The 15,540-nt window shown below is 45.7% G+C and overlaps 1 protein-coding gene across 2 annotated transcripts in view; it reads left to right on the plus strand.

Moving 5' to 3' along the window:
- The window catches only part of SH3BP4 (SH3 domain binding protein 4), a 92,860-nt gene that overhangs the window by 14,606 nt on the left and 62,714 nt on the right, over positions 1–15,540 (plus strand). The window contains exon 2 of one of the 2 annotated variants that reach the window (XM_040440578.1): positions 4,192–4,272. The exons of the other annotated variant lie outside the window; for it this stretch is intronic. The gene's annotated coding sequence lies outside the window, so the exon portion shown is untranslated. The remainder of the gene's footprint in view (positions 1–4,191; positions 4,273–15,540) is intronic. 2 annotated transcript variants of the gene reach the window in all.

The raw sequence follows: 15,540 nt of genomic DNA on the forward strand, positions 1-15,540 counted from the left end.
TAGTGAGTGACCATAGACAAATCTCAGATTTAGGGTCCATTCACACGTCCGTAAGTGTTTTGCGGATCGCAAAACACTGACACCTGCAATGTGCGATCCGCACATCACAGACACTATAATAGAAAATGCATTTTCTGGTCCGCAATTGCGGACAAGAATAGGACATGTTCTATTTTTTCCAGGAACTAAATTGTGGATCCCGGAAAAACGGATGCGGATCCTGAAAAAATGAATGCGGATCCAGGAAATGTGGATTTGCATCTGTTCCAGCCCCATTGAAAGTGAATGGGTCCGCAAATTGCGGAACGAATGCGGACCCAAATTACGGACGTGTGAATGGACCCTAAGGCCTCTTTCACACTACCGGGTTTTTTTTCCGTTTTGCGGTCCGTTTTTTGCGTTCCGTATACGGAACCATTCATTTCAATGGTTCCGCAAAAAAACGGAATGTGTTCCGTATGCATTCCGTTTCCGTAGTTCCGTTTTTCCGTTCCGTTGAAAGATAGAACATGTCCTATTATTGCCCGCAAATCACGGTCCGTGGCTCCATTCAAGTCAATGGGTCCGCAAAAAAAAAACGGAACACATACGGAAATGCATCCGTATGTCTTCCGTTCCGTTTTTTGCGGAACCATCTATTGAAAATGTTATGCCCAGCCCAATTTTTTCTATGTAATTACTAGGGATGTCCCGATACCATTTTTTTAAGACCGAGTACGAGTACCGATACTTTTATTTAAGTACTCACCGATACCAATTACCGATACCAATTATGGTGTGGTAATGTTTTTACAGCAAATTCTAATTTAATTTACAAACCTTGTACAAAGAAACAGTGGCGCAGTTGCTGATAGCAATGAAAAAAATTAAAGCTGGAATTTGGTTGCTATGGACAACTGCTTTACTTTTCCTTTTGTACAAGGGTTAATAAATGGGCATACAGTGTTTCCCAACCAATGTGCCTCCAGCTGTTGCAAAACTACAACTCCCAGCCAAAAGCTGTCCGGGCATGCTGGGAGGTGTAGTTTTGCAACAGCTGGAGGCACACTGGTTGGGAAACACTGGCATATAAGGAGGGGAATGGGCACATGAAGGGAGAGAATGGGCCAGTGTTTCCCAACCAGCGTGCCTCCAGCTGTTGCAAAAGTGACAAAACTACAACTCCCAGCATGCCCGGACAGCCTTTGGCTGTGCGGGCATGCTGGGAGGTTTAGTTTTGCAACAGCTGGAGGCACACTGGTTGGGGATCACTATTATATGCCCATTTCCCCCCCCCCCCCCCCAACATTATTTTATTATTCATTGTTTGTCTGTTTTAACATGAAATGGAGAGAAATTAACAGAATTTCTCCTCCATTTCATGCACCGTACCCATCTGGCCTGCTGCAATCCTTCCCATGCAGATGCACCTGGGAGGAAGTGGCTTTAACTTCCTCCCAGTGCCAGTGTTCCGGCAAAACGGATTCGGCATTGCGGTCAGACCGCAAAAAATTAGAAAAAAAAGAAATGCCAGATCCGTTTTTCCGGATGACACCGGAAAGGCGGATCCGGCATTTCAATGCATTTGTAAGACTGATCAGGATCCTGATCCGTCTGACAAATGCCATCAGTTGGTATATGTTTTGATGGATCCGGCAGGCAGATCCGACGCTAGCATAATGAAGGCGACTGAGTATTCACAGACTGTAGGAGTGGTCCCAGTCTGGTAGATCCTTGGTGACAACCACAGCGGACAGCAGTCACAGGGGTTGTCACCCACTTTCCCTGAAGTTCTCAATGCCAGCTCCTCCCACTCCTGCTCTGGATGAGAGGCGGCCATATTGGTCACCCAGCTTTCTCAGACTCAGATGTGGCTGGCAGACAAAAGAATGGACTGCAGTACCTGGGCTCCGGCAGCTCCTACCATCTCTCCACCTCCGGCCCAGCTTCTTGCAGTCCCCTGACTCCCTGAGGGTAATATCCAGAACCCCAGCCAGGGGCGGCCTCCTCCTGCCGCTGCCGAGCCAGCACGTCCCCAGGTGGATAATATCCGCTGCCATCCCCAGGTCTGTGCGTAGTCGACATGAAACCGCATGGGACTTAAAACACCGCCGCAAAGAAGTCCTGCCCACACGCCGATCAGCTGGGAGCAGCGCCACTGCCGCCCGGAAGAAGATGGGACAAGCCGCCACCACCGCTGATCTGGGCCCTTAAGGTATCGGCCGTGGTATCGGCGACATTTGCACGAGTACAAGTACTCGTTCAAATGTCCGGTATCGGCCCCGATACCGATACTGGTATCGGTATCGGGACATCCCTAGTAATTACTGTATATGCCATACGGAAAAACGAAACGGAAACACAGCGGAAGCAAAAAACAGAACGGATCCGTGAAAAACGGAACGCAAAACACTGAAATCGACATACTGTAGTGTGAAAGAGGCCTAACTTTGATTTTTTTTTTTTTTTTTTTTTCTCATGTGGAAGTTGACCTGCCGTGCAGATTTAGAAATCGCAGAATATCAATTTTATTTTTTTATTTTTTGGTTTGTTTGTTTTTCCTGCAGATTTTATAAATCTGCATCAAATCCACAAGTAAGGCCACTTTCACACTGGCGTTTCTGGGTCCGCCTGTGAGATCCGTTTTAAGGCTCTCACAAGCGGCCAAAATCAGATCAGTTCAGCCCCAATGCATTCTGAATGGATAAGGATCCGTTCAGAATGCATCAGTTTGGCTGCGTTTGGTCTTCGTAGCGTTTTTTAGACTGTAACTAAAACGCAGCTTGCAGCGTTTTGGTGACCGTCTAACTATGCGGAGCCAAACGGATCCGTCATTTTTCACTGACACAATATGGTGCCATTGAAAACTGCTCCGTTCCCAATTGACTTTCAATGTAAGTCATGACTTCGACTTCGCCGTTTTTTTTTTTTAAAGAATAATGCAAACGGATACAGACGTTTGCATTATCGGTGCGGATCCGTCTGTGCAGATACAAGACGGATCCACACAAAACGCTCGTGTGAAAGTAGCCTGACGTGGTTATTGCTGCAGAAACGCAGAGAGATCTGCGGATATTCTGTTTCTAAATGTGTGCAGGTAGCCGAAAAGTCGGTATTCTGCCACGTTAATAGCGATATTCTGCGAGATTAGTACAGAGGCCGTTCTTATACTGTGATGTACAGGCATATGGAGAGCTTAGGTAGTGATAATGAGCTGTCTGATATCACTGAGTGAGCAGAAAGGGTGCATGTAGCCACCGGATCAGACGATTGCTAGAATTAAATGAAGGACTACTTCTTATTTGCATACATATTGAATAATATATATATATAAGCGCAGTCTATGTTGGAATTGTTAGGGCACCCGTAACCGGTTTGCTCTGTCCATAAGGTCCCTTCTTCTGACATCTGCTGCTCCTTATTATAGGATCAGGATGACGCTTGGCCCCTGCTCAGGATTTGCTGACGTCCAGGTGCTCCCCTTAACTCTTCCTTATCCTACTGTCAAGTTATGTTTTTTTGTATACTTTATAACCTGAGGGCATTCCTTTATTAATGCACAGCCGTTTTGTATGGTGCAAGCAATCGGTGATCGCTATTTGGTCTGCTCGGCTTCTTATCTTCACCTCTAATGACCTACGACCAATGAGGCCTTGAAGGCTGCTAGCTGTGGAGGAGGGGATTAAATGACTTTCTCTTTATATGGTAGCTATTTCAGTTTCTAAGAATGTCCAGGTGTGAAAATACGTGGTACTAATGAAATAATTCATCACCGTGCACTGCGTTCTTACCTTAACTGGAACATTCTGTACCAGTTGAGAGGTTTAGTCATTATATCGGATCGCTGAGCTATAGACCGTTTTTCACGAAGCATATAGTATATAGGTGAAATTGACAGTATGTAGTGGGCCAAGCGGAGTTTGTCCACCGCAGCACAGGTGGCAGTGCGGCAGAATCTGCACCAGTCTGATCTTGCATGAAGGGACGTACGTCCACGCGTGGCATAAATACAGATATTCTGGAGCCATATTCCGTGCACAAAACCTCCAGAATTTACAGTAGAAGCAATGTGGATGAGATTTTATTTTCTCTGCAGCTCATCCACCTGCTGCAGAAAGTTTCCACAATGAAGTCTGCAGATATCTTGACCTGCGCTACAGATTTTAGATCCATAGGGTGTAAATTTTTACTGAATATTTCAGATTTTTACAGATTTCAGCCTTTGCAATGAAAAGGGTGAAATCGGCGGCAAAACCGCAGCATTTCTGCACCAAAATCAAAGCAATTTTGCTGGTACGGATTTCGACCAGATAAGTTGCAATACCTAAGGGTTTGTACACATGGCAATTTTTGTGCGCGCTGTTGTCCACATGACCGTGGATTATTTTTATGAAGATTTCTTCACCATGTCAAGATGGTACATCCAGTTCTACTGTGGAAAAGTCACAGCATACCACCACCACCACCACCACCACCACCACCGATCAGTTGTTTGAGGAGGAGGCGGTGCTCCATGCTAGTGGGGGGAGGGAGAGTCAGGAGGACCCCCATATACATATAATGGTATGAGGATCCCACCAAAATTAGCAGGTCCAGAAGACATTGTGTGTGTAACCATCCTTGTGATATGGTCGCACAGTCGCAGTTCTTGATGCAGTTTTGGAATCCAAAAGAAGTCTTATCTGCCCTTTTTATACATTCTCTTTTATGATCCACTCCTGATTTTGGCTTCCAAATCTGCTTTAAAAGGGTTCTCCGGGATTTACATATCCTATCGGGATAGGCCATCAATATGAGATTGCCAGGGGTCTGTCAGTTGTTTGAGGAGACCTCAGAGCCCCGGTGAGCGCTGTGGCCTTCTCTCTGCTAACCAAGCTTAGCCCTGTACATTGTATAGTGGCTGTGCTTGAAATTGCAGCTCAGCCCCACTTTTTGAATGGGGCTGAGCTGCGCCTAGGCCATGTGACCGATGAACGTGACGTCACGTGGCCTAAGCGCTCACGAAGTGACGTTGCCTCTTTGTACAGCTGATCTGCGGGGGTCCTAGCAGTTGGACCTCTGCTGATCTCATATTGATGACCTTTCCCAAGGTTAGGTCTCGGTATGTAAATACCAGAGAACTCCTTTAAAAAAACAACCTGAACAGGTGATGCTAGGGAGGCTCGTCCATGTTGTGGCCTGCTATTGGCTGCACCCCTGACACCAGATGTTTTCATCCGTGTGAAGGGGAGATGCAGCGGCGCCCGTCAGAAGCGTCGCGGGTGCCTGGGACCCAGGGAAGTGCAACCTCTGTGAGGGGTCTGGGAATATGGGGAGGTGTTTTAGGGGTTGGATATACCCTTCAAGGGTATGACCACAGGTCAGGTTCCGGGTGTTTTGGGGAGGCATTTTAGGGGTTGGATAACCCCTTTTAAAGATTTCCCTCATTTATGTTTTCAGTGACCCAATATGACACTGAATTGGTTGGGTATGTGTCATGTCTCAGTAATCCTTTCAGTGATACTTGTGAGGGGATAGATGGGCTTAATATTTAATCCTGGCTAGGTTACCCGGTGCCTTTGTAAAATTTGGTTTGTACAATAGACCGGCCTGCAGCTATCTTTAAGGTGAAACCTGATGTCCCGCCAGCTGTTTCCCACAATTAGAAGGCTGAGTTTCCCTAGAGACCCCCTGGAGAGGAGGAGACTTTAGATACCGCACACCCACCCGGTCTGACCAGACTATTGAGTATTTATAGCTTTGAGCCATTGTGTATATGTAAACCGGAAGGGAGCTAATCCTGATGGTTACTGAGGGGGAGGAACACAAGGCAAGCAAGGAGTCTAGCCAGGGGATAAAGGCTCTCTAGATGTCTTTCAGGGGGTGTTCATCAATGTCAGTAATTATGAAGGATGACCCTAGGAGCTCTTCACCAGTTTTGCCTAATTTGGGATTCTGTCGTAGTTTATGAAGCTTCTCTCAGAAGGGATCTAGTGGTATTTTCAAATATGCCAATTTTAGGCTAGGTGTAAGCAATGTTCTTGGTAGGGATCTGCAAAAGTAAGGGTAAGGGCTCGTTCACATGACTGTGTGAAGCCCGTGCTGTGGACCGCAAATTGCGGTCTGCAATGCACGGGCACTGACCGTGGCCCTGCCGCATGGGGATTGTGGACCCATTCACTTGAATGGGTCCGCGATCCCTCCGTTCCGCAAAAAGAACATGCTCTATCTTTTTGCGGTGCGGAGGAGCGGAACCCCAGAAAGCACTCCGCAGTGTTTCGTTTTGCATCTCCGGATTTGCGGACCCATTGAAGTGATGCGGAATGCACACGGAACGGTGCCTTTGTATTGTGGTCCGCAATACAGCAACGGGCAGCACACGTTCGTGTGAGAGCATGAGTTCTGTCAGTGGAAAAACTGATGGTTTTCCTCAGTTTTGCTTCAGCATTTTCTGTAATTCTGTTGCCAGCTGCACGGAAAAGAATGCATCAGTTTTCATGCGAATGAAACTAAACTAAACAAAAGAATTGGGTACATGAGATTTGGGGAAAAAAAAAACATTAAAGCTGGGTTCACATCACCATTTTGTTTTCCGTTCTTTTGATCCGTCATAAAATCAGAAAAATAATTTTAAAAAAATGGATCCTTTATTTTGAGCCTCTGTTTAAGCTAATGTTGCATCAGTTTTCCTTTTTGTCACTTCTGTCAGAGATCCGTTATTTTAGATGGGAGAAAAAACTCATTCATGTGATGCCGTGCAGCAGTATTTAGTCAGTGGTTCTTTTGTGCCATCCTTGGCACTTGGGAGAGACTGGTACCAGGTGATGGGCCCCAGCACTGACATTTACCCCTGGAAACAGGCATAAAAGAGGAGTGAAAACTGCTTCAGTCAGGAGCTGGCGTAACTTTCAGTTCAGGCGCACGGACTGTCGGAGGTACACTTATAATTTAGGATTAGGCCTTCACCTCGTCATAAATTAGGCACATATTTCAGCAGTGCAGGGTATATCGAGGACCGGCGTAAAAAGCCCTCATTAAATGCGGGTGTAGACGGGCTGATGGAGCGCCCAATTGTTGGGAAGGAAGCGTTCCTTTCCGACAATCAACTGCTCGCTCGGTGAAGGAGACTGCGCATTTACATGTATGAGGACGAGGGATTTCTAATGCCATGCATCGTCCCCATTGTTTCTGGGCAGCAGATCACTGTTTAGATGACACGATCTACTGCCCAAAAACCTATCATCGATGGTGCCTGCACGAACGACAGGCAGCACAATTTGATGGCCAGTTTATCGGACAATTATTAGTTTGTCTAAATCCACCCTAAAGCAATGCCTGCGTCAGATGCTTCAGTTCAGGGAGGCTGTGGGGTGCGTGGTGTCCGTCCTGCTGCTCCAGCCATTGTTCGGCAGTTTCACTTGTACACACACCAGACTCGTGTTTGTTTTGCCTGCAGTTTCAGTGTTGCACTTGGTGTTTGTTTGCTTTTTAGTGTTTTCTTGTCCTGTGCCTTTCCAGAAACTCTGTTGTGAATTCCTGAATGAGCCTTTTAGATCCCTGCTGTTTGTTTCCAGTTGTCGTTCCTCCCAATGGCACCCCCCCCCCCTCCTTCTATGATTTCTCTTGCAATAACAATGATGTGTTACTGTGTACCATGCAGTATTGGTGATGTGCCATGGAGCCAGCTTGTTCTTCTCCATTTCATGACTTGTTTGGTAGCTCCAGATGTCCATATTTAGTGTTTTTTAGGTCGGATTTATAGGCGTTTCATCTCACTTCAGAGAATGCATTTATCATGTAGAAGAAGTTAATACAAGGCACTTACTAATGTATTGTAATTATCCATATTGCCTCCTTTGCTGGCTGAATACATTTTTCCATCACATTATAAACTGATCATTTCCAGGGGTTACGACGTTCCTACCATGAGGGTCCATTCACACATCCGTGTGTGTTTTGCGGATCCGCAAAACTCGGACAGCGGCAATGTGCGTTCCGCATTTTGCGGACCGCACATTGCCGGCACCAAGAGTATATGCCTATTGTCCGCTATTGCTGACAAGAATAGGACGTGTTCTATTTTTTTCAGGATCAGAATTGTGGGTCCGCAATTCCGGATCGGGGCCGCACGTCGTGTGGCCCCATAGAAATGTATGGGTCCGCAATTCCGTTCCGCAAAATGCGGAATGGAATTGCGGATTTGTGAATGGACCCTTAAGCAGTGGTGGTTGTGCATGTAGATTATAGGAAAAGGCGCCAGACGCTCTGGTGGCTGGTACTGCAGGAGTGTGCCACCAGAGAGGCTGGCGCCTTTTCCTATAGTGTACAAGCACGACCACCACTGCTTTATTGTAGAAACGTCGTAACCCCTGGAAACGACCAGTGTATAATGTGCTGGAAAAATAAATCAAGCCAGCAAAGCAGGTGTGGAGAAAATGTAGTGCAATACAGTACCAGCAAAGTATGAGATTACACAATCCCATGTACTCTTTACGGATTATTTTTTTTTCCTGTGCTCACACGGGAGAGTATTCCGCGCCCTTGCGATGCGTGAGGTGAACGCATTGCACCCGCACTGAATCCGGACCCATTAATTTCTGTGCACATGAGCGGTGATTTTCACACATCACTTGTGCGTTGCGTGAAAATCGCAGCATGCTCCTCTTTGTGCGTTTTTCGCAGGCCCCATAGAAATGAATGGGGTTGCAAGAAAATTGCAAGCTGATGCGGTGCGATTTTTCACGCACTGTTGCTAGGTGACTATCGGGATGGGGACCCGATCATTATTTTTTCCCCTTATAACATGGTTATAAGGGAAAATAATAGCAATCTGAATACAGAATGCATAGTAAAATAGGGCTGGAGGGGTTAAAAAAAATAAAAAAATAAATAAATAAAATAAATTTAACTCGCCTTAATCCACTTGTTCGCGCAGCCGGCATCTCTTCTGTCTTCATCTGTGAGCAATAGGACCTTTGACGTCACTACGCTCATCACATGATCATACCCATGGTGATGGATCATGTGATGAACGCAGTGACGTCACCATGTTATAAGGGCAAATAATACAATCTACACTACAACTAACCCAAACCTGAACTTCTGTGAAGAAGTTCAGGTCTGGGTACCACAGTCAGTTTTTTATCACTCGCGTGCAAAACACATTGCACCCGCGCAATAAAAACTGAACATCGGTACGCAATCGCAGTCAAAACTGACTGCGTACCTACTCGCGCGGGTTTGCCGCAATGCACCGGGACGCATCCGGACACGCTAGTCTGCAAGGGGCCTTAGGCTACTTGACGTCATGGACGGATCCGTTCAGATAATACAACAGTCTGCATCCGTTCAGATCGGATCCATTTATACACTGCTCAAAAAAATAAAGGGAACACAAAAATAACACATCCTAGATCTGAATTAATTAAATATTCTTCTGAAATACTTTGTTCTTTACATAGTTGAATGTGCTGACAACAAAATCACACAAAAATAAAAAAAGGAAATCAAATTTTTCAACCCATGGAGGTCTGGATTTGGAGTTCAACTTTGAGGCTCAGTAGTGTGTGTGGCCTCCACGTGCCTGTATGACCTCCCTACAACGCCTGTGCATGCTCCTGATGAGGTGGCGGACGGTCTCCTGAGGGATCTCCTCCCAGACCTGGACTAAAGCATCTGCCAACTCCTGGACAGTCTGTGGTGCAACGTGACGGTGGATAGAGCGAGACATGATGTCCCAGATGTGCTCAACTGGATTCAGGTCTGGGAAACGGGCGGGCCAGTCCATAGCATCAATGCCTTCGTCTTGCAGGAACTGCTGACACACTCCAGCCACATGAGGTCTACCATTGTCTTGCATTAGGAGGAACCCAGGGCCAACCGCACCAGCATATGGTCTCACAAGGGGTCTGAGGATCTCATCTCGGTACCTAATGGCAGTCAGGCTACCTCTGGCGAGCACATGGAGGGCTGTGCGGCCCTCCAAAGAAATGCCACCCCACACCATTACTGACCCAATGACAAACCGGTCATGCTGGAGGATGTTTCAGGCAGCAGAACGTTCTCCACGGCGTCTCCAGACTCTGTCACGTCTGTCACATGTGCTCAGTGTGAACCTGCTTTCATCTGTGAAGAGCACAGGGCGCCAGTGGCGAATTTGCCAATCTTGGTGTTCTCTGGCAAATGCCAAACGTCCTGCACGGTGTTGGGCTGTAAGCACAACCCCCACCTGTGGACGTCTGGCCCTCCATATCACCCTCATGGAGTCTGTTTCTGACCGTTTGAGCAGACACATGCACATTTGTGGCCTGCTGGAGGTCATTTTGCAGGGCTCTGGCAGTGCTCCTCCTGTTCCTCCTTGCACAAAGGCGGAGGTAGCGGTCCTGCTGCTGGGTTGTTGCCCTCCTACGGCCTCCTCCACGTCTCCTGATGTACTGGCCTGTCTCCTGGTAGCGCCACCATGCTCTGGACACTACGCTGACAGACACAGCAAACCTTCTTGCCACAGCTCGCATTGATGTGCCATCCTGGATAAGCTGCACTACCTGAGCCACTTGTGTGGGTTGTAGACTCCATCTCATGCTACCACTAGAGTGAAAGCACCGCCAGCATTCAAAAGTGACCAAAACATCAGCCAGGAAGCATAGGAACTGAGAAGTGGTCTGTGGTTACCACCTGCAGAACCACTCCTTTATTGGGGGTGTCTTGCTAATTGCCTATAATTTCCACCTGTTGTCTATCCCATTTGCACAACAGCATGTGAAATTGATTGTCACTCAGTGTTGCTTCCTTAGTGGACAGTTTGATTTCACAGAAGTGTGATTGACTTGGAGTTACATTGTGTTGTTTAAGTGTTCCCTTTATTTTTTTGAGCAGTGTATTATCTTTAACTTAGCCAAGGCGGTTCAGTCTTGAACACCATTGAAGGTCAATGGAGGACGGATCCGTTTTCTATTGTGCCATTTGGCTCAGTTTCATCAGACTGACCCCAATAACTCTGCAAGCAGCGTTTTTGTCTGTCTCCAAAGCGGAATGGAGTCTGAACGGATGCATTCTGAGCGGATCCTTTTCCATTCTGAATGCCAACTGATCCGTTTTGAACGGATCTCACAAACGGAAAGCCAAAACTCGAGTGTGAAAGTAGACTATATTGTCCATTGTCACCATAGTGTAGAAGTGCATGTATAGGTGTGTATTTCTATAAAATATCTGTACAGAATAAATCAAGGCAACTGGACTTACTGTTACTGTGTGTTGAAGGCCCTGAAAAGAGCCGTCATTGCAGCTTCTGTCAAACAGCACTGCATGCTTTTCTATTTACTTTAGCAAAATGATGGATACACTGGAGAACGCCAACAGACCCCCATTATGTCACTGGGGTCTGCCGAGCACTGATGGTGCCCATTGATCAGTTACAGTTTCGGTTCTGTTTGCTGCGATGACTGTGAAAAATGGGCCCTGAAGTAATCTCTCCGACTCCTAAAGTCTACAATAATTTGTACACCCCAGGGTTCAGGACCAGGCCAAATTATTTTATTTTTTTCAAATGTTTATTTTTCCTCTTTAAATATCCAAGGGCCCTAACATTTAATGTTCGTTGTGAAACTGCTAAATTATTTGTGGGATGAAAAAATACAATTACTTCATTCTTTGTGTTTCATGGCAACCTTATTTTGAGAGTACGTATATTTAAATTTTTGTTTTACTACTTTTAAAAGAAGTATATTCTTTTGTGATATAATTATTATTTTTTTCCTAAGGCTGGGTTCAGACCTGAGCGTCTTTGATATGCGCGTTTAACGCGCGTTTTTGACGCGCGTTTTTTGCAATAGTAAACGCGCGTTTGACGCGCGTTTGTGTGATTGACTGCAATGTCCTATGGCCACAAACGCGCTGTAAAACGCCCCAAAGAAGCTCAAGTACTTGTTTGAGCGTAGGGCGTTTTACAGCGCGTTTTTCAGCGCTGTAAAACGCTCAAGTGAGAACCAGGGCCATAGGGAAGCATTGGTTTTCATGTGTTGAGCGTTTTACAGCGCGTTTGAACGCGCTGTAAAACGCTCAAGTGTGAACCCAGCCTAATACTTAAACATGTTCTCACTGATTTTTCAGTTACAGAAATCTGCCATATGTAAAGGCACCCTTAGGGGACATGAACATGCAATCACTTTTGCGTAACTCGGTAAATGACGATTTTACTGGAATCCAATTATACCTTGCTAAAGGCGAGGTGTAATAGGAGTCCTAACATGGCAGGCGTGGGGCCTTGACAAAGCCATGATAACAGTTCAGAACCCCTCAACAGCAGGTGGGGGTCAGCTGTATAATACAGCCAGCACACACGGTGTAAGTCCCCAGCCTGTCCCATACACTGCTCGCACCCCTGTGCAAGGAGGAGTTAAATTACAGCCAAGTTAACCTTGTCCATTACTATTTAAAGAGAAAATACTGTTCATTTCAGATGAGCGTGTCCACTGGAGCGTGATTTTCAGTTATGGACACTGCTCCTATGACACGAGCAAACGGCATTTTGATGATTTATAATGCTGTTTCTCTGCTTGACCTCCTTTACAATGATTTATATTCTCTCATGTCACAGGAGGATAAGGCTACTTTCACACTGGCGTTTCTGGGTCCGCCTGTGAGATCCGTTTCAGGGCTCTCACAAGCAGCCCAAAACGGATCGCTTAAGCCCCATTGCATTCTGAATGGATAAGGATCCGTTCAGAATGCATCAGTTTGGCTGCGTTTGGTCTCCGTTGCGTTTTTTAGACTGTCACTAAAACGCAGCTTGCAGCGTTTTGGTGACCGTCTGACTATGCGGAGCCTAATGAATAATGCAAACGGATCTGTTATTAAAGGATACAAGCGTTTGCATTATTCGTGCAGATCCGTCTGTGCAGATACAAGACGGATCCGCAGAAAAAACGCGAGTGTGAAAGTAGCCTAAAGGGGAAGGGGAAATTGCTCTCCCAAATGGCACACATTTCCCACAGTGGACACTTTAATCTGAATTTAGACTAAGGCTCCATTCACATGTCCGTGGTGTGTTGCGGATCCGCAACACACCTGCCCGGCACCCCTATAGAAATGCCTATTGTCCGCAAGCTGCGGACAAGAATAGGACATGTTCTATCTTTTGCGGACCTGAAGATTGGGGCCGCGCTCCGCAAATGCGAATGCTGACAGCACACTGTGCGCTCTCCGCATCCATTCCGTCCCCATAGAAAATGAATGGGTCCGCACCCGTTCCGCAAAATTGCGGAACGGATGCGGACCCATTTGCGGACGTGTGAATGGAGCCTAAGGGCACTAAAAATTATAATTTATTGGCAGCACATTTCTCGTGACCACCCAACCAGAGGCTCCAACTCGTGGCCCTTCGATCAGAGTCCGACACTCTACTGGCCGAGCTATGACAGCCTTTATATGACTTTGCGCCACAGCTTGAGTTCCGTTTTTCTGATACTGTGAATAGAAGAAGCAAATTCACAATGCAGGTGTGAACGCAGACTTAGGGCCCTTTTTTAAATGAGCTATCTAATATGGCTAATGGAGTAAAATAACCAGCTCCAGTATTTTATCTGCCCCTGGGTTCTAATGACCGCATTATTAACCTCATCCATTAACATTTTAAAGGGACACTGAGAATTTTTGTAGATTTTTTTTTTTTTTGTTTACATTTTTCCACGGTATTGCATAAAAAACAAACAAACAAAAAAAACTAAAATCATGCAGCTTTCACACTGGCCAGTAGGCCTAATATGTTGAGGCTAGCCACCACTAGGGGGAGCTGAATACCTAGGAATTGACACAGTTACCACTGATCATAGATATGGGAGCTGTAAATAATTACTTTGCACTGAGCTCGCTCTAGTGATGGCTTCTGGAAGAAGCAGTGAGTCTGTCTTGGAGAACAGGAGAAGAAGTTCAAGGCCAGCCTCCCCTCTATCATAGTGTCTGCCACTTCTGGTACTACAAGGTTTAGAGGGTACACACATTCTCACTGAATGCAGTCAAGCTGGAAAGCTTACTTTTATTTTATTTTAACCAGTGCAGAATTGCTAATATGTCCCAGTCTTCGTGATATGCTAGTGGTCAGTGTGCGTTTTCATCTCATGTCTCTGCTTCTTTTATGGATGATGTGAAATACAATTTGTAGTTTCTTTGTTGCAACAATGTTGCAAAAATTTCGATTTAAAATAGTACAAATGTTTTTCTACCACGTCGCCCCTGTTTTACAGAGGAATCCCATTATCGCCTTACAGGGTGTAAAGAAATTAATAGTCAGTGTTTTAGCACATGACCTCTCGGGATGTTGGCAACTCAAAACCCCATTTTCTTCAGTTTTACTGTTATAAACATCCTTTTACATGACTGAGAAAAGTTGGTCAGTACAGAAGTGTAAAAAGTATGTGAAGTAGAATAAAATATGCGTTCAGTTCACACAGCACAATGGTAACACGTTCCATCCGAGAAAAATAGTTTCCAGCACAGAGAATTAATTAGAGATGCTCATGAAAATGTTTCTCCCTCAATTACCATCTGTGATCGTAGAGATGATGTCTGGCGTAAGTATTTCGTTAGGATGGTGGCTATTTCCTATAGAAACTATTTATGTTCGTGGATGTAAGGACAGAGCCAATAATGAAGTATTGGGCTACTTTCACACTGGCGTTGTTAATTAAACAGATCTGTTTTGATCTTGCACATCAGGATGCATCCGTTCTGTGTGAAATCAAAACAGAAAAAAACTAAAGTCAGTGGGTGATGGATCCAGGATTTTTTAGGCTCCTAAAAAAAAATTATGGATCCTTCACCATTGACTTATATTGCTTTCAGTGCCAGATCATTTTTTTTTTTTCAATTTTTCTGACCGGACACAAAACCGCAGCTTGCAGCGGTTTCGTGTCCGGTCACAAAACCGAATGCTGCCGGAACAGAAGACATCCTGATGCATCCTGAACGGGTCTCTTTCCATTCAGAATGCATGAGGACTAAACGGAAACTTATTTTTCCAGTATAGAGATCCTACCGGAAAACAACAATGCAGGTGTGAAAGTAGCCTTAAATGTTCTGTGTCACATGCAGAGAAGCTGCCATATAGTACATAATTTTTTTATTTTTGATAAAAAGGAGGATTCAACTTTTAACAAAAAGGAGAGGAAGCGTTGCCTAAGGCTATTTTCACACTAGCGGCAGGACTGATCCGACAGGCTGTTCACCCTGTCGGATCCGTCTTGCCGCTATTTCGCCGTCCCCATTGACTGCCGCTCCGTCCTGCCACTAGTGTGAAAGTACCCTAATATCGAAGATCCCATCCTTTTGATCTCCCAAATGTGCAATGAAAGGAGACTTAAAGGGGTATTCCGGTAATTTGGAGCTTTCCCTTATCCACGGGAAAGGGGATAACGATAAGATTGGTGGGGAATCTACTGCTGGGACCCTCACATTCACAAGAAATGGGTCACAGTACCCTACAGGTCCCTCAAAATGAGCAGAACAGCAGGTTAAAGGGGTTTTCCGAGACTTATACCGATAACCTGTCCTCTGGATAGGTCATCAGTATCTGATTGGTGGAGGTCC

Source organism: Bufo bufo, chromosome 7, assembly GCF_905171765.1.
Source record: "Bufo bufo chromosome 7, aBufBuf1.1, whole genome shotgun sequence".
Lineage (NCBI taxonomy): Eukaryota > Metazoa > Chordata > Amphibia > Anura > Bufonidae > Bufo > Bufo bufo.